At 42.0% G+C, this 23,575-nt stretch overlaps 1 protein-coding gene across 3 annotated transcripts in view; it reads right to left on the bottom strand.

The window, feature by feature from the left end:
• Positions 1 to 23,575, bottom strand: part of MARCHF3 (membrane associated ring-CH-type finger 3) — a 140,896-nt gene that overhangs the window by 86,180 nt on the left and 31,141 nt on the right. The window contains exon 1 of one of the 3 annotated variants that reach the window (XM_054714939.1): positions 10,921 to 10,942. The exons of the other annotated variants lie outside the window; for them this stretch is intronic. The gene's annotated coding sequence lies outside the window, so the exon portion shown is untranslated. Of the gene's footprint in view, positions 1 to 10,920; positions 10,943 to 23,575 lie in introns of those variants that run through there. 3 annotated transcript variants of the gene reach the window in all.

Raw genomic sequence — 23,575 nt, 5'->3', positions numbered from 1 at the left:
GTGGTAACTAACAATTTGTCTATCACCTAGAAATATGAGGAAAAACGCCAGCCTCCCTGGCCATGCAATTCTGAGCAGGTCTTTTCATTTTCCCTTTCCAAGACCAAAAGCTTTCATTATCCACACCAGTTCCATCGTTACTGTTGCTGCTTTTCCAGAGTCCAGCATTTATAATACAAAGTTAGAAAGACAATGGGTGGGATTTTTCACTCCGCTTGTAACAGAGGGGGTGACAACTTAAAATTAAAGGACAAAAATAAAAGCCCACCCCGCAAAATCAAGACGTGAGTTTCATGCTAGTTTTCCCTAAATAAGGTCATAGAGGAAATAATGGCAAGAGATAGGGGCAAAGTATGTCCTCGTTCATAATCACTATCCATCGTATCACTACTGTGCATCGTTTCTGGGCGAGGCATTTGATGAAATTAAAGGAAGTTCTGTGTTATAAATCATCAGTAATTCTGGGGGCGGTGAGATTAAGTCAATTAACAAGATATGATCTTTCTCTTCTTTACTGCTTGTCTCACCGAGCCCTGCCATTCAACAGGACAGGCGTTGACGTCATTCCATAATTGAAGGCCAGATTCCTCCATCAACATATTCCTCCCACCTGAAGCAGCCTTACCACCATCCACTCACATGCCCAGCAGGTTTCATCTTCTGTGGCTGCTGTCACAAGGTAAGTGGAGGGAGAGAGTGGCTTTTACAACTATATGCTCAAATTTACTGTCACTGGTCTCTTGTCCAAATGAGAAAGATCTTGAGGAAAGGATGTAACAAACAGCACTGAAAAAAACCCCATAAACTCAAGAGGATTTACATACCAATTCCAAATACCTTCTGGCAATGGGGAAAATTTGTCTTCTGCATAATTTATGTACTGCATTTCCCCTCATACTCAGCACAAATTATATACCAATTTCTTCATATCACTTGATATCATGTCAGTTTTAAAATATTTTCTCTCTTGCTACATGGAATATAAATGATACCTTTGAAATCTCGTATTTGCATATTTAACCTGTGCTTATAATTTCAGTAATTTTTATACTGAAATGCACAGGATTTTTTTTATGTAGTTATTTTTGCCATATACCTGGTTGGTTACAAGGTCTAATTCCATGTCTCCATGTCCCCTGTAGAATTACATGGCAAACATCTCCCTGGGGAAGTCCTGATGTTAGGGAGAAGAAAGAGCAATCACACTCATTGTTTTCTACTAGTGAAATGGGTAGAGTTTAAAACAAAACGAACCTCCCCAGGAATTTCAACACCTTTCTAAATAACTATGGGTGCTACTTCACAACCTGACCTGCATATTTCCTCCGTGGGAGTTGTGATTGCCCTGTGTCCACATGTTTGTGTGCTAGGTCACACTAACTGAGTAAACAAACTCTGCATCAGTATGTCCTCTGTGGGTACCTCAAAGTGCAATCCCGTGAAATTCCACCTGTTTGGTGCTCCTGCCAGGTGCAGTAAACCAGGGAAGTAAGGCTTCCAACTACGGGGTGCACTTGCAAACCTGGCTGCCCGAGGTCACGCCTTCCTGATTCGTGTGGTATCTCAGCCTCTCAACTAGTTAGAGGCTAAAGCAGACATCTGAGGAGTACAGAAGGTGGCAGAGAGAGTTTGGGGGAACAATCCTCAACTCTCACGTCCCTTTTGCCTAAAATGCATTGTAATGATTCTACCCAGGCCAGTAGTGCTAGAAAAAAAAAATGTTTGAGTGTGGACTACTGTTTCTGTTGCAGTTACAAAGGAGTAAGTTGTCTCTACAAGTCAGAACACATCATATACATCTTTGTAGTTCATGTAGTATACAAAAATTGCCTAAGGTGATGGCAGAAAAGAGCATTATTTAGAAAACTTATTAGATTGGAGTCTGAGGATGTCTTAGCCATGGTCGGCAAACTGCGGCTCGCGAGCCACATGCGGCTCTTTGGCCCCTTGAGGTGGCTCTCCCACAAAATACCACGGCCTGGGCAAGTCTATTTTGAAGAAGTGGCGATAGAAGAAGTTTAAGTTTAAAAATTTTGGCTCTCAAAAGAAATTTCAATCGTTGTACTATTGATATTTGGCTCTGTTGACTAATGAGTTTGCCGACCACTGTCTTAGAAGAATATATACCTCATATCCATAATATCAAGCAAAAACTATTTTTCAACGTGGGGCCCAGAATGAAGAGGCTGATTGCTGGGATGATGGTCCCACCTTCCTTTGCAAGGCTACACCCAATTGAGGGAAAAACCCTGCAGACTACCACCTACCATCTACTTCAGAATTCTGTTCATTTGGCCCAACTGCCCCTGCTTTCCTCCCCATTTTGGCATTGTTGTTCTCCAGATAATCATAAGCAGAGGGAACAATAAGTAACCTTTTTGTAATACCCTTGCCCTTGTATTTTGTTCAAACCTCTGTTACCAAGGAAATGATTAAGAATCTTACATGGGGGTTTCAAATCAAAACCATTACATTGATCAAAGGTGGTGTCTTTTTAACAATGCTTATCTCATGAACTCATTTAAAAACAGATATCAGAGAATCCTAACCAAGATTTCAGATAACCACATTAAATTGATGGAAACTGTGGCTACTGAGAAAATAAGAAAATGGATCTCTTAGTGTAACCTATACTCCATTTATTAACTTTTCACATATTCAGTCACTTCTGAGCATTACTTTATTCTAATAAATTAATTTTTGCCTGACTTACAAGTCTTAATAAGAAGCTATTTAAGTTACACATGACAGCTGAAGTCATCTGGCTAACATTCATTCTTAAATCTATTCTAAATTCTAACACTGAAAGTTTACTGTTACATTTTTGTGTTTCCCCATATGTGAGTTCAAATTATGTTTTCACTTGTATAATATTCTGGTAAAAATGTACTGGAATGATACGAGAACCTAAGCTGGGGTCATATTTCCTCATCAGTTACATTCCCTAATACCTGGGGAAGCTCTTATTACCAACCTGGAGGGATGCAGAACATGAGGATGAGAAAGCCATTATCCCAGGTATAGCAGCAAAAGCAGTCTACTAGTAGACTGATGTGAAGGGCAAGTAGGCTTTTAAATAGTGGATCTGGGTCTAAGTAAGTAAAATTAAAACTCAGAACATCTATTCTGGCTTAGGCTCATGATGATTCAAAACTCAAACCTTCTTGGATGCACCAAAGGAATTTAATTGATCAAATTTCTCCAAATGGAAAATGAACCTCCTTTCCTCCCCGTGCCATACTGTCTCAATAGTTTCTTTTACTCCCTTTGGAACTGCCTGCTGTTCTTACATCCCTCTCTTTTGTGGCTTCCAAGGCTGATATGCAAAAAAACTTCCTTCAATCAGGTTTCCACTGTCTTTTTTTTTTTCTTTTTGTCTTTCCCTTGGATAACTTTCCCTTACTGTCTTTTACTTTGCCATCCAGGGAATGACAAAAGAAGATATTTCCCCCTCTATATTCATGGGCTGTTTTTTACTCCTCCCCGCCCCCCCCATGCCTCCATCTCATGATACATTCTCAGTAAGTCTCAATAGTACATGTCTAGATATCCACATCACAGTGTGGGTACCTTGTGGGTAAAGTTACCCACAGCTTAGTGGGGCTTGGGGACAAAATCTATGTCACTCAATCATTTCTGTTTTATATTCTGTCAGCCCTGAACCTTAGAGTCCCTCTCTTTCTTGCCCATTTGCCCTGATGTCAAATGCAGGTCTAAGTCCAGCTCTCTCTTATAGCACCTCAGCTGCTTGGTGTCCAGTTCTACTCCCCCCGCTTTGGGTCAGAGTTTCCTTGCAGAACCATCTGCCCCTCTGCCGTGGGACTCAGCCCCTTGGTGATTTATGCAAAGCTGAATCTCCTTTCTCTCTGTCTAGACCTCGTCACATCCTCCACCTGCTCTCTGCCAGCTCCACACCTGTGGTGGCTGATTAGCCTAGTCTCCCCACCCAGCTCAGCTTACTCCGCTCACTCCTATCTCTCTCTCCAAGATCCAGAGCTGCAGTGCCCCAGACCACGTCGCGAGTCCATTCTTTGGCATCTTCAATTTGCACAGGTGGCCCCTAGGCCCTGGCTCCCTTTGGAGATCCTTGTCCCCAGCCCTGAGCAGCCTGGAGAGCATATCCCTTTGTCCCTCTGTCTGCTCATGAAGCAGGCAGCTCACACATCCTACCTGGGAATGCCCCTTCAGGAGTGTTTTCCTGACCTGGCTTACAGACACTGGCCTGGATCTGCTTCCAGTCTCGTCCCCCAAGGTCATTCTCAGAAGCTTTTAGGAGAAAGGAAGCTCTGTATGTTCAAGTGGCAATGCCTGCTCTGAACGCCCTGCTATCTATCTGGCCACATTAGGAGGCAAGCGGTTGGTTTATCAGTCTTGGCTAGGCTGCTCACCGCCTGACATAATCAGCACATGTACGCCTAAAGACAGGCCTCTGCTCTTGGGCAACATGTTTTGGGTCCAAAAAAAAGGGGGGGGGAGGGGCAGATAAAGGGATGCTATGGGGCTCACATGAGGTCACACTTCTGAGGACACTGTCTCACTGTACAATGTCCTGTATATGAGGCCACCAAGCCATGGCTTTGTTTTCAGTCATAGATCCCATACTGGATCAGTTTCCCCTCTTTGCACTGGCTGCTGGAAAGCTTAGTGCCAAACCTGAGGGTTGCCTAGGATATAGAATGAATCTGCATGGATTTTTATAACCTTATTCACCAGTCCATTTTATGTCTTCATCTCTATTTTCCACTTTCCTTTCCTATCTACTTCTAATTTACATTTTCTTGCCTGCCACCTTAAACCCTTCCCAAATCAAGATGGGTCATAAATAAACAAACATATAAGATGATGTAATTTTATGAAAAACTGAAACAGAATCTCTTTTATACAGTTGGTTAAAAGATAAATTTCTGGACAGCAATATCTACTGAATGTTATAATGCACATATTTATGACAGAAATATCAATTCGAGGAATTTATCCTACAGACATAGTCACACAAGTGTGCAATAGCTTGATTGCAGCATTGTTTGTAATAGAAAAGAAAGCAAATGTCCAGGAATGGCTAAATACATCATGTTGCATGTATACAATGGCACACGTCACAGCTGTTCAAAATGAGAGATGAGTTTACATGTTCTAACACCAAGGATGCCGCTAATGTATTAAGTGAAGAAGAAAGAAATTTGTGGTTGGTGCGGGGGAGGAGAGGAGGATATATTTGCTATTTAAACTTCAGCCCCACTACAAATAACATGAATACTAAGGAGAGCTTGCTGCTTGTTGCACGGTATAAACAAAATCATCCTCCTCAGCACGGAAGCTTTCTCATAATTCAAGGCAGTATTAAATAACCACAACGAGGAAGCAGAATTGCGGGAGTGTCGGGAGCTACATTCCCTGAATTAGCACAAGCTACTAGTACAAGATGAGAAGAGAGGTGGGGGGTAAAGTGGAGGGAAGATGAGGGGCTAGCCTGTGGAAGAGAAAAGCTTTGGCAGTTGAGCATTGTCTAATGGGAATTTTAATGTGAAATGCAGTGAATTTTGTTTTCATTCTGTCTCCCAAAGCCTCAGTAAAACCTACCTGTTTCCCAATACTTTGCAGTTGGATTTGTTTTGGAGGGAACATAATAAAGTGTTGCATCCAACCTAAGGGTCTGAGAGGGTTAGGGGCAGAGGTGGCCCAGAGTGATGAGCCCCATCTGTGTCACCAACAGATAATCAGGTCCCATGTGCAATTGGTTCTGTGTACATTGGGAACTTCAGGTTGATGAGACTAGGAACAGACTAGAATACAGGGAAAAGCACAATAAACCACAGCAACCCTATGCAAAAGCAATGGTCTGGCTAATATATACTGAAATTAGTTTCCATATCCAGGAAGACAAATCACAATTTAGAGGGGGCGGGAAAGGTAAAAAGATCACAGGCGAGAAGATAATTCCAGAACTTAACATGTGCCAGAGTAGCCACTATTATATACATGACAAATATACAATGCTAGCTCTGACTACATTAGTTCTTATAGGAATATCTTCTTTATCTGAAAAAAAAAAAAAAAAAGAGATGTTGTCTTCATTAAAATTCCCCTTACTGCCCACTTCACCTCTGTGCACTTCAGCCCCTCACACAGAACTGCCCTAACGTTCCTATGGGTGGCTCTGGGTCTTCCGGAACCACCTCCTCTACAATCACTGCTTCCACGTCCTGTGTGACCAACCCAGTGAGGACCTAATGGAGCAGACGCCATGGATGGGCGTCAGTGGCTCCCAAATCCCCAGAATGTTATGCAACCTATTGTGTGTGTGTACACTTTTCTGGGAAGGAGGTCATGGCTCTAACTCAAATAACAGTGGGATGATCCCCTAAATGTCCAGGACCTCAGATTTAGAAGCCTGGTATGAAACTACTCTAAAAAAAATCTCATATTTCCAAGGCCTAGCACAAAGTGTGGTGAACAGTTTGTATTTAATAATAAAAATAAAAAAATAGATAAAAGCTTATAATGACTGAGTATTCAGAGTACACCAGACACTGAGGTGTTTATTATTATGGTTCTTGCTTTACAGAAGAGAAAAAGGAAGTCCCAAGTGCATATCCATGTTTGTAAAACCCTAAACTCTTGATGTTAACCACTCCCTATAGATGTCGTTAAGTGAACAAATGCTAAATGAGGTGGGTGACAGGTGGTGGCTACTAACTTCAACCTCAGGAAAGAAAACTGGTATCATCACGGGGGGAAGAGAGCAGAATAGAAAGTAAGGTTACCCACCTTCCATTTAAGTGTGCTTTTCTTATACCTCTCCAACTTTGTTTGAAATAGTCTTTATTCCTTATTAGACACGAAAGTGAAATCCTATATCCTAAATGGAACTCATTTTACATGTTTCTGCGTTCAGGACTCTGGCATATATATGATGATATTGTTCAAATTTCATACCAATAGGGACTGTGTCACAATGACAACTGTGAAGAAAGCAAAATCTTTCCTTTTCTGGGATCCTTCTCTTGTTGGGGGGGAGGGAGGGGGAGCGGGGTGTCCCAAACCCAAATGCCCACTATGACTAGTAGGTTATGAAAGTGATACAAGCGGGCTAGTGGGAACAAGGGCTGTCAGGACAGGAGCCAAATCCAGCCTGAGGACAGACCTGCCCCTTGGCCTCAGCCCATCAGGATCACTTGAGAATGTGGGCCCAGGATGACCAGATCTTCAGAATTGTAAGAGAAACCAGAAACGTAGATCTTATGTGGCATTTCCTGAGGTTTAGATGTTGACAACTTACTCAAATATTTTTTAGAAATACAGTACAGGCCAAATAAACACATCTTCTATGGTTGGGTGGGCCTGCGAGCCACTAGTTTGTAAACTCAGTTTTTATTGGGGAACATCCAAAATCATCTTCTGGCCCTGTCAGGGAGATAAAGGGTATGGAGGAGAGGTGAAATTAATATTTTCAGTTTTGCTGCTTGTTAGCATCTTCACTGAAAGGTTTGGTGAGGGAAGTGGTTAAAATCGTTTTTAGACTACCAGTGGATTTGAAATAAGCTATCCACGACCCGGAACTGAAAATCAAGAGCAGGCGTTAACAGTTGCGTGTGCTTTGACTTTCTCCCTTAAGCGACCAGTTGAGCTTTCTGTGGCACAAAGAATCGTCTGGTGTGCACTGATACATGACTTCAGCATTCTTCGAGCTGGCTGTTCGCGGGCAGTGCTCTGTGCTGAATCAGCAGAAAAATCCACAACCCACATGTCTTCTTGCATTGCACGTGCTTCTGCAGGACAGCAAACCAGCTCCAGCAGTGAGCACACGACTGTTTTCAGGACATCTTTGGATAGTTGCTATCCAGTGAGGAAGAAAAGCTTCTCAGGAGAAGAGAACCTCTCCTAATAGGGGGACTCTACCTCGTCTTTTACTCTACCAAGGCTGTGCAGAACACTGAATAAATCTGGATTTATTCAGGGATCAGCTACTCTGGCACTCCAGCCCCTGGGGCCCTCAGCCTCCTTCCTGCATAGCACTGCCTCTGAGGCTTTGATGGAGGAAGCCATGTGAAATCATAACTTACATGATGAGACTGAGACTTTTAAGAACTAGTTCCCGGTTCAGATCTAAGAAAAGTATTCGGAGAAAACTTCCTCCAGCCTTCTTTTCTTTAAATACATTAGTGAAATGCATGCAGAATATTAATGTATTTTGGGAAATAATGCTAAGCAGTGTTCTCTTCAAACTGAAGGTGTTGTATACAAGTTTAGATTGAAGAGAGATTTATGTTTGTGCATGAACAGAATTTCCCTACCTCACCAGCAAATTGAGGATTTTCCAGCCTTTTTTCTTTCAACAACAAAAGATACCTAAGCCAACAGTAACAGAGTACTAAAGTATGGACAAGACCAAAGGTTATTTATGCCTGGCGTGAAGCTGAGTTCTTCATAGGCTGCCAGACAAGCTCATCTTAACTTTATAAGGAGAACACATTATCTGACTACTATAGTACTTAGCATCTCTAAACTGAAGTATTCCCAAGGTTTTTCATGAAACATTTAAGTCCATTTTCAAACAGCACCTTCTAATTTTGTTAATCCTTTCCTTTCAAGTGAACTTGATAGTCTGCGCCTTTCTAAGTTTCAGGTTACCTCATATTTTTCAATACGCAGTTCCAACATGTTCTAAGGACAACCCAATGACCACTGTCCAAACATTTGTGTCACTGTCCAAACATTTGTACTTTTCAGGTTTAAAAACGGTGGACAAAGATAAAATTCACATTTTAGTGTAAATCCCAAAGGAAGATCCCGTGCTTCATCTTTCCTTTTCTTTCCCACTTTTTCAATTCCTAAATATATGAGAATCTGTATGTTAAACAGGGCCCAAGTAAGAATGGTTCTCACAGGGAACACACAAGGCAGTAAAGAATCAGGGGCCTTTTCTCTCCTGCAAACGAATGTGGTTCTTTAAATAAAGAATTTAATTATATGTTAAACCGATCTTCCAACACCTACTTCACAAATTTTTGTTTCTTGCACTGAAAGTGAAGGTAAACTGAAGGGGAGCTGAAGGAAGAGGTGTGTTTTTTTCTGCATAAATAGCCAAGCTGCCCACGTATACTCGAGCTAAAGGTTGGATAGAATTCATTTTTGGTTTGGACTTTATTTTCAGTTAACCAAACAATGACAATTTATATTCTGCTCAAATTGAGATGTAATTCACATACCATACAATTCACCTGCTTACGTGAGTTTTAGCATATTCACGGAGCTGGGCAATCATCACTATAATCAATTTAGAACATTTTCATCACCCCCAGAAGAAATGCCATATCGATTAGCAGTCACTCCCCACTCTTTTCTTCCCCAGCCCCTGGAAACCAGTAATCTACTTTCTGTCTCTATGGATTTGCCTATTGTAGACATTCCATCTAAATGGTATCATACAAATGTGGCCTTTTGTCTGTTTTTCCCCCCACTTGGCATAGTGTTTCCAAGATGTACACACACACAAGAGTATTAGCTGAATGCTCCAAAGGAACCTGGGTGCACTGTTCTTGCTATTCGCTTTTGCACCTTCTTTCAGAGAGTCTGCGTCACATCTTAATGCATTTGGGAAACTGAGCAAGTCCTACTGTCTCTCATCACCCGTTTTCAATTGCCAGTGGACATCTCCACAGCAAGTTCTTCTAACACCTTAGGCTCAGCATGTACATTTTCCCTCTCCAAACACAATATTCCTTTTCACGTACTCCTTTTGGTTAAGGATAAAACCCCCTGCCCACACTAACTTTAAAACCTAGTCATCTTGACTTCATTAAAGTCTAATTCATCCATCACTGTGCTAGACTCTCCCTGTTGGGCCCCAGATCTTCTCCTGCCTGCCGGCCTCTGCACCCTCCAGTGACATTCCCTGGCCTAGACCCACATCACAGCCTGCCTGCTCAGCTCTGCCTGCTCAGCTCAGTCACCTCCTGCTCCAATCTTTCCTGCACCGTGGCTGAGCCCTAAGCTGAATGAACTGCTGGGAACAACTCCATCTGGAGGGCAGGGATGGGGAAAGATGAGCAGGTGATTTTGCTCGGAGCCATGCTGGGCCCTGGGATGACGGTGAGGCCAGCTATCCTCTCGGTGCTAGAGGGGAAACTGAGTGCTTGTCAGCTCTTCCCTAGGTGCTCTTCTCTGGGCCCCACCCGTAGAGGTTCTGACTTACTCATTCTCAAAGTCCCCAGATGACGCTAACGTGCAGTTCCGGGATCGAAGAGCCTGCCACAATAGCATGGGGTTAGTAGGACAAGCAAGGACAGAAGACCTGGGTATCAACCTTAAATACCAAGGATAGCTGTGATACCTGGGACATGTTAACTAACTCTCTACCCTTGATTTTGTCATATGTAGCAGGGCTAAGTGTACCTTCTTCATGAAAATGCTCTGCGTATTAAATAAATTTGACAAGAAATACCTGGCACAAAGAAGGCCCTGGGAAAGTGGGGGGGGGTGGGGTGGGATACACATGCCTTGTTCTGAACTGTTTTAGTCACACTGCTAAAACTGGGTGACGACTAAGAACCATTTTGTTTGTTTCCCACAAGGCCTCACATTAGGGTGAGTCCTTTGATGCAAGGCAAAATGACTTAGCTGGCTGAGGGCACTGTGGACCTTACAACTCATCCTGACAGGGGCACAGCCGGGTCCCAACATTCTGTGCTACTTTCGTTTCTTAAACTGATGTGGGAAGGAGCGGTGGTGCGTGAAAGCAGTATGGTGTGTGGAGGGACGTTGGATTAGAAGCCAGGAAAGCTCAATGTGCTATGTGACAGGAGGAAAATTCCATTGTAACATATGGGTTTAGGTTGTTCTTGACACCCTATTCACACATGCAACTGATCATATTTTTTCTCCTCCCACAGGCCCGTTAGATAGATTAAGCTGAGATACCTGGTAGCTGTAGGCTCTGAAATACTTTGCAAAGTCTCATTGATGATTCTTAACTGTGAAAAAGGCTTCTTGTGGAGTCAGCAGTGCATGCCTTCATTATCTTTCTTCTGCAGAAGGAGTGCTAGATTAAGAAACATGTGGAGGAATCCCGTAGCTGGATGGTGCACATACCCTCTCTCTGTCTGATCAGTGCACCTGGCACATCCCAGAGCCACTGCCTTCCTTAACGAGTGACACATTCCCTTCCCCTGGAATCGCATCGCTCAAAGGACCAGTAGCATCCTTGTACCCTGAGGAATCCTGGCACTGTCTTCCCTCCAAACCCCTAGAATTCCACACTAACATTAGAACCTCCCAGATGTCTTTGGTTTCCTAAGAGAGCTACTTATTTTTCAGTAATGAAGGGACAGATGATCCCTTCTGCAAGTTGGCCTCAGAATAGGCGGGAAGGGGTGTACAAGAATCTGGCAGGGCCCTGGTGTCCTGGTCCCTATCTGAGGACAGGAACTAGCCTGCTGCCCGTGACCAGGCTTTCCTGAGTCATGAGGCCACAGGCTGGTCACTTCTTCAGCTCTGGATTGTGTATTGGAAACAGCAATGCAGCAGCTCAGAACAGACTTAAAGCAGGGATCCAAATATGGCAGGGCTTGAATTCTCTCGTTTGTATACCAGCAAAGGCTATCGGAAGTGTCAGCAGGCTCAGAATGCAGACCTCGTGGCGAGCTAACTTTGGACTGGAACAGCAGTTTACTCAGGGCCCCAGATCCACCCTTACTGCCAACTTGATTTATGATGCCGGGGTCAAGTCCACTGGGGCTCATATGGCCAAGGAGCCAGATCCCTCAGCTTACTTTCCAGCTGTGCCCCCTTCGCATCGTAGACACTTTCGGGCAGCAAGTCAGAAGGAGCACGGGATGCAAGGGGTTCTCCTAGATGAGTCCCAAACCAAAAGAAAGCACTAGAAGTCTATGTCCTTTTATCTTTTTCTTATCTTTTATCTATGCCCAGCTTCTTTTATGTTTTTCATATTTAATCAGGGTTGGCTATTTTTTTCCCAATTCTAAAATTGAAAAATTAGGCAGAAATGTAGAAGATTAAGTGAGAGAGAGAGAGAGAGAGAGAGAGAGAGAGAGAGAGAGAGAGAGAAGTTATTAAAGTGAGGCTAAAGCAAGGTAAAACCTGCTCATGAACTGAAGCTGACTGTAATAGATAGGACTGGAGGGATGGGGGAAGAGGGTATTCTAATGTTAGTGTGGAATCTGGCAGTTTTAGGGGTTTGGAGGGAAGACAGTGCCAGGATTCCTCAGGGCACAAGGATGCTACTGGTCCTTTGAGGGATGCGATTCCATGGGAAAAAAATGTGTCACTCGTTAAGGAAGGCAGTGGCTTTGGGATGTGCCAGGTGCACTGATCAGACAGAGAGAGGGTAGAGAAAAACTTCCGGTGATTCTCATGTTCTGTACAGAAACTCTAGGATAAATCACACTGGAGTAAAGGTGCTTAGAAAATTAGGACAGGAACACCTTCTACGCCGGGACGGGGATGTGAAAAGGAGTAAGGAAAGCCAAGCAGTGGTTAGGCGCAGCCAAGGGCAGCACACGGAGAGAGCCTGCAGGGTAGGTGAAGCCCAGAAGCTCGGGGAAGGTGGGCAGAAGAACCAGACAGGAAATAGGCTGCTGCTCAGGGTCTGCAGATCAATGCCAGAGCCCAGCCCAGACCTCAAGTGAAAAGCGAAGGTGGTGGAAGCAAAGGGCCTCTGAGAGCCAGCGTGCTTCTTGACATTCTTGGGTCTTAGGTCCCTTTTAAGACCTGAGGACAACCAGAGAGCCGCTCCACAGAAAATGCATTGTGTTCACATTATCCAACCTTTCCCTTCTGGGGAGTCACAGGTCCCAAAAGCCAAGACTCGAGAGGTTAGGAACTCAAGACCCAAAGGATGCTCCTCTGCTCTGAAATATGAGAAGTGATAACAGGAAATGTGTACTTAAAGGACTGTTTAATCCTTTAAACCTCTGGCAACCAAAGCGGAATAATATGAGACCTGGCCTGAGACGGTTCTGAATAATACATCATTTGCAACAAAGATTAGTTAGGCATTTAAAACTGGCAGTTTGTGCATGCGTCCAGTGCAGCCACTGGGAGGGTAGGAGGGAGGTCTCAGAGGCAGAGCTAGGGGAACAAAAAGAGGAATAAAGAAAAACTGGGAAAAGAGTACTTGGGAAGAAAACTGTCCCCTTATTCACTTCCAGGAGGTGGTGGGAGAAAGTTAATTCAAATAATGATGGGCCTTACTTTGGGGGACTAGTCTTAGCTTTTTGTCATGCATGTTTCATACTAAATTAAGACACATAGTATTTCTTTAAAAAAAAAAAAGAAAATAATATATTTGTGACAGTGAGTCAGTACTATTTTTATTTTTTAACAAGACATCATTACTTTTCATTTACTCCTTTAATTAAACCACAATTTGATTTTTGACAAGATGTGTCTTGGGAGATATGGGAGGGCAAGGATTGCAGCTCTGTTCGCTATTAGTAAATATGTGATAGGTTTAATTTGATGTTTTCGTATGGATGAGTTTTTGTGGTGGTAAGGAGGCTCTGGTTTTGAAAATACACAGTGGTTTCTGATTCGTAAACACACTTTTGCCGGGAGACAGAGCCTGACGTTAGGAGCATTTTTCATGCATGACTCTATTTGGTCCCTGCGTACAAAACAAGCAAGGACACAGTAGGGTGGATTGACTGTCCAAGGAAACGTAACTTCTTACAAAAGAAACGGATAGTTTAGATCAGTGGTTCTCAACCTTTCTAATGCCGCGACCCTTTAATACAGTTCCTCATGTTGTGATGACCCCCAACCATAAAATTATTTTTGTTGCTACTTCATAACTGTAATTTTGCTACTGTTATGAATCGTAATGTAAATGTCTGTGTTTTCCGATGGTCTTAGGCAACCCTGCTAGCGGTTCTCAACCTGTGGGTTGCTGTAGAGCCTAAGACCATAGGAAAACACAGATATTTACATTACAATTCATAACAGTAGCAAAATTACAGTTATGAAGTAGCAATGAAAATTATTTTATGGTTGGGGGTCACCACAACATGAGGAACTGTATTAAAGGGTCGCGGCATTAGAAAGGCTGAGAACCTCTGGTTAGATCATTAGCACAACATGCCTTGAGAGTGAGTCCATCACAAGCATATCTAACAGTACTAGGGTTTATAGAAGTGTGCTCATTGTCTAATGTTCCCCAGATGATATACAGCATATGAAAACATATGCATAATTAAGAGTACAAAATTAGGAGTCAGAAGATCTGGAATCAAGCAGATTCAGAAACTGTAAGGTACATGACCTCGGCAAATGATGTACCTTTTCAGACAAAGCCCGTGTCCTACCAAGTGTTCTAAAAATGCCTGCTTACTTCCCAACCCCACAAGTAGCATCAGATGTGAGCAGTGAATGAAATAGCAGAAATTAAAACATTTGAAATCTCTACAGTACCATATTAATTTATGCTATTATTATACAAAGCTACAGAATTTTTGGGAAATGTAAGCATATTTAAAAAAAATTTTGAGTGCCCACTTTGGACAAAGCACTGTTTTAGGTATTGTGAATTACATAGGTGAATAAGCCCTAAAAAAAGCTTTGTTTATGATTTTAAAAATTAAAATAATAAAGTTAAGGTTCAGGTTATAAAGCTTAAAATTCATATTTTTAACATTTTTCAAATGCTTCAAAGCTGAATGGACTTACATCCAAGCAAATAGAAAAATAATTTCATTTAGATAGATCAAATAAAATGAATAGTTGAAAAGTTCTAAGTAAGTACAATGCAATAGATACCTAAGCATCAACATTGATAAATCTGTCTAGAGTAGTATGTAAAGCAAATACCTCTCATCATTGATGTTTCTGTCTCTCTCTCCCTCTCCCTTCTTCTCTGAAATCAATAAAAATATATTTTAAAAATTAAAAAAAAGCAAATACATTTGAGCTGAATCACATGATGCTTTTTTTTTTTTTAAATCTCAAAATGAATGCTGACCTCTGTTGACACACCAATGCTTAGGAGAGGCACTTGCATGAGCAATCAGGTTCTCTGAAACAAATAAACTGTGTTTTCTTTTGTAGAATATGATGGAATGAGTACAAGCAATTGTCTCCCTAGAATCTAATAAAATGATACTGAAAGAGGGAGGGACATAACAGTGAAAAGGATAAGAAAGGGTCATCAGGGCAAGAAGACAGATTTTGACAAAGTTTTGGAGGTCAAGGACAGGATGGCAGAGAACAGAGTAGATGATGATTAATACTATGCATCAACTTGGTTAGGCTATGGTATCCAGACGTTTGGGCAAACACTAGTCTAGATGTTTCTGTGAAGGTATTTTGTAGATGTGATTAACATTTAAGATCTTTGACTTTAGGTAAAAGAGGTTACCCTCCTTAATTTGGGTGGATTTGGGGGGGTGGGGAGGGTATGAAGGCTCATTTAATCAATTGCAGGTTTTAAGAGCAAAACTAAGGTTTCCTAGAGAAGACGATATAGGAGAAAACTTTGGGAGAGTGGGAGGGTGGGGCATGAGCTGCCTGGCAATGTACCAGTAAACCAGTAAGACCCAAGGCTCACTGGGCAGCAGCAACAGAGACTGAGATTTTGAGAGTGTAAAAGAGAGAGGTTCATGGAAGTCTGCCTAAGGTATACTGGGCCTGGGAGTGTCCTCCATTCTTTTCCTTATCCCCTGCTTATGTCCATGTACTGTGCCAAAATTTTACTTGTGAGCAAACTATTGGGGACTCTTTATCTATTAAAATTTGTTTAAACTGCCTGGAAATTGTACTATATGTAAGACATTAACATTAGGAAAAGCTGGGTAAGGGATATACAGAAACACTCTATTATTTCTGGAACTTTTCTCTAAATCAGTTTAAAATAAAAAGCTAAAAAAAGGACCCCAAAAAACCACCCCCCAAAACAAATAACTGTCTGGAAAGAACCAGGAAGGCTAGAATATGTTCCAATACTCTAGAGTAAATCCCTCCCCTTAAAGCATTTGAAGCCCCCTACTCCATCCCCCACAGCCACAGAAACTTCTGACAGGAATCTAGCCCCTTCTCAGTGTTTTTCTTCCTCTTCTTTTTTTTTTAATAAGTCTTTATTGTTTAGATTATTACAGTTGTTCCTCTTTTTTCCCCCCCATAGCTCCCCTCCACCCGGTTCTCACCACCCCCTGCCCTTACCGCCCCCCCACCACTGTCCTTGTCCATAGGTGTACGATTTTTGTCCAGTCTCTTCCCACACCCCCCACACCCCCTTCCCCCCGAGAATTGTCAGTCCACTCCCTTTCTATGCTCCTGATTCTATTATATTCACCAGTTTATTCTGTTCGTCAGATTTTTTATTCACTTGCTTTTTAGATTCACTTGTTGATAGATATGTATTTGTTGTCACTTTGTTGTTCATAATTTTCATCTTTACCTTTTTCTTCTTCTTCCTCTACTTAAAGAATACCCTTCAGCATACTATCTAATAAAAAGGTAATATGCAAATTGACGATCACTCCAACACACAAGATGGCTGCCCCTATGTGGTCAAAGATGGCCGCCCCCATGTGGACACAAGATGGCCAGCAGGGGAAGGCAGTTGTGGGCAATCAGGCCAGCAGGGGAGAGCAGTTGGGAGGGACCAGGCCTGCAAGGGAGGGCAGTTGGAGGCAATTAGGCCTGCAGGGGAGGGCAGTTAGGGGTGACTGGGCTGGCAGGGGAGGGAAGTTGGGAGGGACAAGGCCTGCAAGGGAGGGAAGTTGGGAGCAATCAGGCCTGCAGGGGAGGGCAGTTAGGGGTGATCAGGTTGGCAAGGGAGGGCAGTTAGGAGTGACTGGGCCAGCAGGGGAGGGCAGTTGGGGGTGACCAGGCCGGCAGGGGAGGGCAGTTAGGGGCAGTTGGGCCAGCAGGGGAGCAGTTAGGCATCAATCAGGCTGGCAGGGGAGTGGTTAGGGGGTGATCAGGCTGGCAGGCAGAAGCAGTTAGGAGCAATCAGGCAGGCAGGCAGGCAGGCAGGAAGGTGAGCAGTTGGGAGCCAGCAGTCCTGGATTGTGAGAGGGATGCCAGATTGGAGACAGTGCAGGCTGGGCTGAGGGTATTACCCCCCTGACCACGTGCACGAATTTCGTGCATTGGGCCTCTAGTTTCATATAATACTGGTTTGGCGGTGATGAACTCCTTTAGTTTTTTCTTATCTGTGAAGCTCTTTATCTGACCTTCAATTCTAAATGATAGCTTAGCTGGGTAGAGTAATCTTGGTTGTAGGTTCTTGCTACTCATCACTTTGAATATTTCTTGCCACTCCCTTCTGGCCTGCATAGTTTCTGTTGAGAAATCAGCTGACAGTCGTATGGGTACTCCCTTGTAGGTAACTAACTGTTTTTCTCTTGCTGCTTTTAATATTCTCTCTTTGTCTTTTGCCCTTGGCATTTTAATGATGATGTGTCTTGGTATGGTCCTCTTTGGATTTCTTTTGTTTGGGGTTCTCTGCACATCCTGGACTTGTAGGTCTATTTCTTTCACCAGGTAGAGGAATTTTTCTGTCATTATTTCTTCAAGTAGGTGTTCAATATCTTGCTCTCTCTCTTCTTCTGGCACCCCCATAATTCTGATGTCAGTACGCTTGAAGTTGTCCCAGAGGCTCCTTGCACTAGCCCCTTCTCTGTGTTGATCCTAATGTGAAACTACCAGGAGACAAGCCCCCCACAGCACCAATGGCCCATGCAGCCTTCCAATTCAGGGACAGCACAGAACAGGAAATCAAACCTACATATATAGCATCAGGGAAAACCCACACCAAGTATTAAGAAAAATCAACTCATCCCTTTGTTCTCAAATATCGGTGGATAACCAAACTTCACCACTCCTCTTTAAAAACAAATTAGAAGCTCTAAAAAGAAAAGCCAAGTAATTTAAACATGATACCTGACTCCTGAAGAAACAAATCATTCAGAAAATGTAAGAAAATTTTAAAGTGAACTCAAGCTTTGTTTCCACTGGGATTATTAATATTTTCAACTAACAGAATAGAGAGTCAAGATGTACTATATAAATAGATGGAACAATAAATAGAGGTTTAAAACTATTATTTTTAAGGTACAAAGATTAGCAATTTGGGAAGGGAGAAGGGTAAGGGAAGTGAACAAATAGAAAGGGTCAACAGGTAATTGACACAATGAATAAAAAAAAAAATAGCAATGTAAAGATCAAGCAAGGAATCACCTGAGTATTCATTACCAGAGAGCAGTGTTGTCCTGGGAAAGGGGTAAAAGGGAGGGGGGGGGGGAGGTGAGAGGGAAGCAAGCATGGCATTTGTGTGGTATTTTATTTATTATTTATATATGTATTATTTTCACAAAAGCTGAAAAGGAGATAAAGGAAAAAAGTTTCAAAAATATTATTCAGAAATGAGATTTAAAAAAAAACATAGGCAACTCCTACTGACATCACCAACACACTTCACTGAAGAAGAAAAAAAGCCTATAATAATAGGACTAAAGGGAAACAATTTCAAATTTGTTAGAGGCTCAAGCAGCAAGACAATTTGGAAATTTCTGAATTGTTTTCTTTGTCAGAAAGCAAAGAAAGTTTTTAAAAAACACTTTAGTAACCCCTCCCCGTCCCTCATACACTGTAGATCTTGTCAGTATGTGAGTGCCAGTCCACTATAAATCTAAGTGTAAAAATAGACCACATGCTTCGTGAACTGGGGCCTTTCCCTGGCTGAAGAGTGAGATTTGTGGAGTGTTCCAGTACTATTGTGAGCTAGCAAACCGTAAATTGGAACACACGTAGAGGAAAGGAATGTTTTACTGATAGCACCAGTATGAATATATTAATTACAACACTTAGAGCACATCCATGATAATTACGAACAGCTTCCTATTATATTATGCTCTGATCCTTAGTGTCTTCTGCAATAATAGCAACTTGCCTTTTTAAGAATGAAGTTTAGCAGCATGATGACTTCTATTATTATGTTTTCTTCTCCCTACATTCATTTTTACTGTAATGTTTTCCTTGGCAAATGTATTCCTTGTCCTGATAAAATGTCTAGCTTTGTGAACTTGCCACATGCCTAACAAGCAAGAGTCCCAAAGATATTTCCATGTACTCACTGCCTCTAGGATTTGAAATAGGGTCTGCCAACTGGGTCTTCCTTGGGCCACATGAAATATATGAAGTTGAGCAATTCACTGGAGCTGCAAACGCTGGCAGCTTTAGGGAAACAATTTACCAGACAATAAAAGAGAAGCCATCCTGTGGGGTTAGTGAATGCCGAGTGAACAGTACAGCCCAGGGTATACAGTACAATCAAAACCTGTGATTATCCCTGCCCCTCCCCCCACCCCAACTTTTCTTAAGTTCTTACATTCTGATAGCTCAGTCTAAAAAGTTCACCTGCAGTCAGATCTGCAGCTGGAAACAAAACAAACCTCTTCCTCTTGATACCACAGGTATCATGTCTATTGGCCTTTACTACTGTCCAAATTGGCATCATAAGAAGAATGTCAAATCAGCCTGAAATACAAGACACTCTCCCCCCCGCCCCCCTCAATGCCCTAATGATATTGCAAAGCCTTCCAGAACACCTCTGAGGACTCAGCTCAGGGAAGGAAGAAAGGGGAGCTTGTAGCTCTGTGGCTGATAGGCAGGCACTGAATGGATATTTCCCTGAAGCAAAATCAGACAGAAAATAATCATTTTCTACTAGTATTTGCTTTCCCATCTCCTTTCTATTTTATTAAGGAGGAGTTGTGAGTGAAATACGAAAACCCCATTCAGTTCAGTGCCCTTGGCTGAAAGTTTTCCTTAGTCAGGATCATTCAGTTAGTTCGTACTTGAATACTGCGAGTAACTGGTTCCTGAAGGTTAATGGCCGAATTTCCAGGTCAGGGTGCAGATATGGTTACCACAGAACTCTGAAGGTTACCAAAGGGCATTAGAGGGACACACATCATATAATAGTTTTTTTTTCCTTCCTGTTTTTGATACCCAGGTGATTCTAAGGCAGACCACCATGACTCACGAGGCCATCGGAGGACAAGGCCTCCAACCCAAATAGCCTTTGACCTGATCTTCCTGTTGAGTATAAAGGTGCTAATTGCAGCAATAGTCAGAGGGCACAGCCACATCTCTCCTAAATTAGGGCTGAGGTTCCAAAGCCAAGTGTAGAGGACAAATCCATAATCTCCTATTTCAACCATAGGGACTCGAGATGATAAGAAGCCTATGAGTAAAGTATCTCCAATGATCAGAATTTGAAAGCATTTAAAAGAAATCAGTTTTTAGGCGACTGAGAATATGAATAAAACTTAGAAATATCACCCTTAAAAGATGTGCCATCTTCAGGTTCCCAATATTTGATATTATCAGATGCCATCAACACCACGACATGTGACTGCCTGAATGGCCTGGGAAATGACTTTGTGGCCCAGTAGATTGCTGAGCTTATCTGCAAAGCTGCTGTAATCTCCCCTGAATATCAGGACAGAGTCTTGCCAAGCAGCTACACACTCACTTTAATCATTTCAGGCAAAAAAAAAGTTCTGTATATAAACAAAAAGTTTAACCCATTGAGATAGGATCTACATCCCTATTCTACGCCTCTCCCTTCCTTTCAATGCACCCACAGGCTGTTGAAATGATTGCAAATGGTGTAGATATAACCTTAATCTTAGACCTTTCTCAGTTAATATTATAGGAATGCAAAACAAAACAGCCACTTTGAAAATGATTTGGCAGTTTCTTATAAGAACTAAACACAAACCTGTCTTTTTAACCCAGCAATCTGACACTTAGGTATTTATGTAAGAAAAATGGAAACATGTTCACAAAAATGGTATGTGAATATTAATGTGACTTTATTCATAATAACCCAAATCTGGAAACAACTGAAATGTGAGTCAACTGGTGAAGACAAACTGGTACATCACATAATGGAGTACGACTCGGCAATAAAAAGGAACTAACTACTGATACATGGCACAACACAGATGGCTCTCAAATGCATTATGCTATATGAAAGAAACCAGACTCAAAAAAATACATAGCATAGGATTCCATTTATTTATATGCAACATCCTGGAAAAGGCAAAGCTATAGGGCTGGAAAACAGGTCAGCAGTAGCCAGGGGCTGGGGGTGGAAGGAAAAGTTGACTTCAAAAGGAAATGAGAGAATTTTTTGGGGTGATAACACTGTGCTCTATCTTGATTGTGGTAGTAGTTACACAACTTTATGCATTTGGTAAACTGCATAGTACTGTACACACACAAAAAGTGAATTTTACTGTATGTAAGTTATAAAAATAAACCCAACTTGAGCACAAAATCTCAGCATAAAATGCTCAATAATTAAGAAAGGCGAACTTCAGAACAGCTGATGAACTTCCTACCTACACCAAGATCGGCAGGCCTTCTCCCAAGTTGGGTGCTGTAGCACTCAGAAGCCAAGCACTCAGTTACTCTTGGACACGTAGTTTCAATAAAGCAATGAATACATAGATCAATAGATCTCTACTTAATGGCCTATACTTCAAGCCTATACTTTAAGAGAGAGCTTCTGACACTCTGGCATCAAGGTGCTGTCTATTTTGCAGGGTGCTGCATGTGTTCTTACCTTGCTTTGCCTAGAGTTCCAACTGGATGTCACTGCTTTCACAGTCACTGGAGTTAAGAAATTATTTCAGACTGAGAATTCAAGCCTGCCCTGTGTTTGTTTTCTATGATGAAGCAAATTAATCTTTATTACTCCAACTGGACATAACACAGAGAAAAGAGACTTCTGTAATTCAGTGATACTTTTACAGATTACCTGTACAGAATTATTTTTGGCAGAAAAATATTTGTGTCCTGGACATCCAACGGTTGTTTATTTTTCCACTGGATGTCATGACAATAATATACCATTTTAACGGCTGTGATTTGACGTGAGGCTTCATTTTGCCCTATCCTCCTCCCAATAAAAACATTTACTGGGAATCCACTATATGAAAATAAATGCTAAGGACAAACAGAATGAGAAACTCAAAAGCCTACCAGGCGTCCTCAAACTACGGCCCGCAGGGCCACATGCGGGTGTTTTTGCCGTTTTGTTTTTTTACTTCAAAATAAGATATGTGCAGTGTGCATAGGAATTTGTTCATAGTTTTTTTTTAAACTATAGTCCGGCCCTCCAGCCGTCTGAGGGACAGTGAACTGGCCCCCTGTTTACAAAGTTTGAGGACCCCTGGCCTAGACGTTCAGCAGCCTTCCACAGCTACTCACATACCTCCAATGGAAGGCAGAGAGTGGTGTGTGATAAAGAGAGGCATAAATACAGTGCTAAGGCAGCAGGGGGAGGGGAAATTGAAACAGTCTGGGAAGCTGGAATGGAAGCTGAGCCCTGGAAGGATGAGGACGATGCAGAGTTGCAGCTATGCCAGGCTGAGGAACCAGTTTGCACAAAGGGCCTTGTGAACACAGATTTGTTTAAATTAGTTATCATAGGCTGGCCTCCTGGAGCCTGAAAACCATGGGTACTTACCATTTTTATTTTTGAATTTCAATGTCTTCAGGCCTCAAGCCTCTAACATATTTAGGTTATCCGCCTTGTCCATAAAGGCATTTTATGGTGTCCCCGGTTTAAGTGGATTGCTTGTGGTCGAAGAGTTATAAAGAGTTAAATTTTGGGGGGAAAAATAAAGAACAAGAAAGGGAGAAGAGGGCACACTGGTGGGAAGCTTCTGCTCCTCTCTAGTGGGTATGGATCCAGGATCTTTAGTCCCCTCAGGAAATGGCATTAACAAAGAACACTAAAAACCAATGCAGGAGAATCTTTATTGCAGCATTATCATACTATTAAGAAAACGAAAATCATATAAATATTCATCAACAGGGCACTACTTAAATCAATAATTGATTATTTACACAATGGGATACTACAGAGCCAGTAAGGGAAAAACAAATTAACAATAGTGTGAAGAAATGAAGAAATGAAAAGATCTCTAGGAGAAATTACTTAAGTTAATTAAAAATCAGGGAGCTGAAGACTATGTATACTAGGCTCCCATTTATGTTTGCATATGCATACAAACTTCTAGAAGGATACATAAAAATTGTTAACATTGGTTACATCTGGGGAGTGAAAAATGAGGAGAAAGGGAAAATTTATTTTCAACTCATACCCTCCTGTAACTGAGTTTATTTTTAACCACTTGTGCATATAATGATGATGATCATCATCACATAAAGTATTAAAGAATACTTATAGTACTTCCTGGGGCTAACCTGCAATTTACTATGGGGACCAATGGCTAATGCGGTAAAAGGGCCAATATGTACTAGAAGTTTAATTTAACAAGTATTAAACATTTTAATTTAATAAGTGGTTACTGGATATGTTATTGTTGCAAGCCTTGAACAGCTAACAATAGAGTGCAGTAGCAAGTTAAGACAAAGAGAAGACAACAGAAATGATGTGAATGTGGAGTGGGGGGGGACGGGTGTTTGGAACGGGTGAGCCAGGTAGAGAAGACTTCCTGGTGGAGGCAAGACTTAGGGCTTGGATTGGTGAAGCAGAAGAACCACAGAAAGGGCAACAGAATAAGAAGACAATATGATG

The sequence above is a fragment of the Eptesicus fuscus genome, chromosome 4, assembly GCF_027574615.1.
Source record: "Eptesicus fuscus isolate TK198812 chromosome 4, DD_ASM_mEF_20220401, whole genome shotgun sequence".
Taxonomy (NCBI): Eukaryota; Metazoa; Chordata; class Mammalia; order Chiroptera; family Vespertilionidae; genus Eptesicus; species Eptesicus fuscus.
This window is presented reverse-complemented; position numbering and strand designations above follow the sequence as displayed.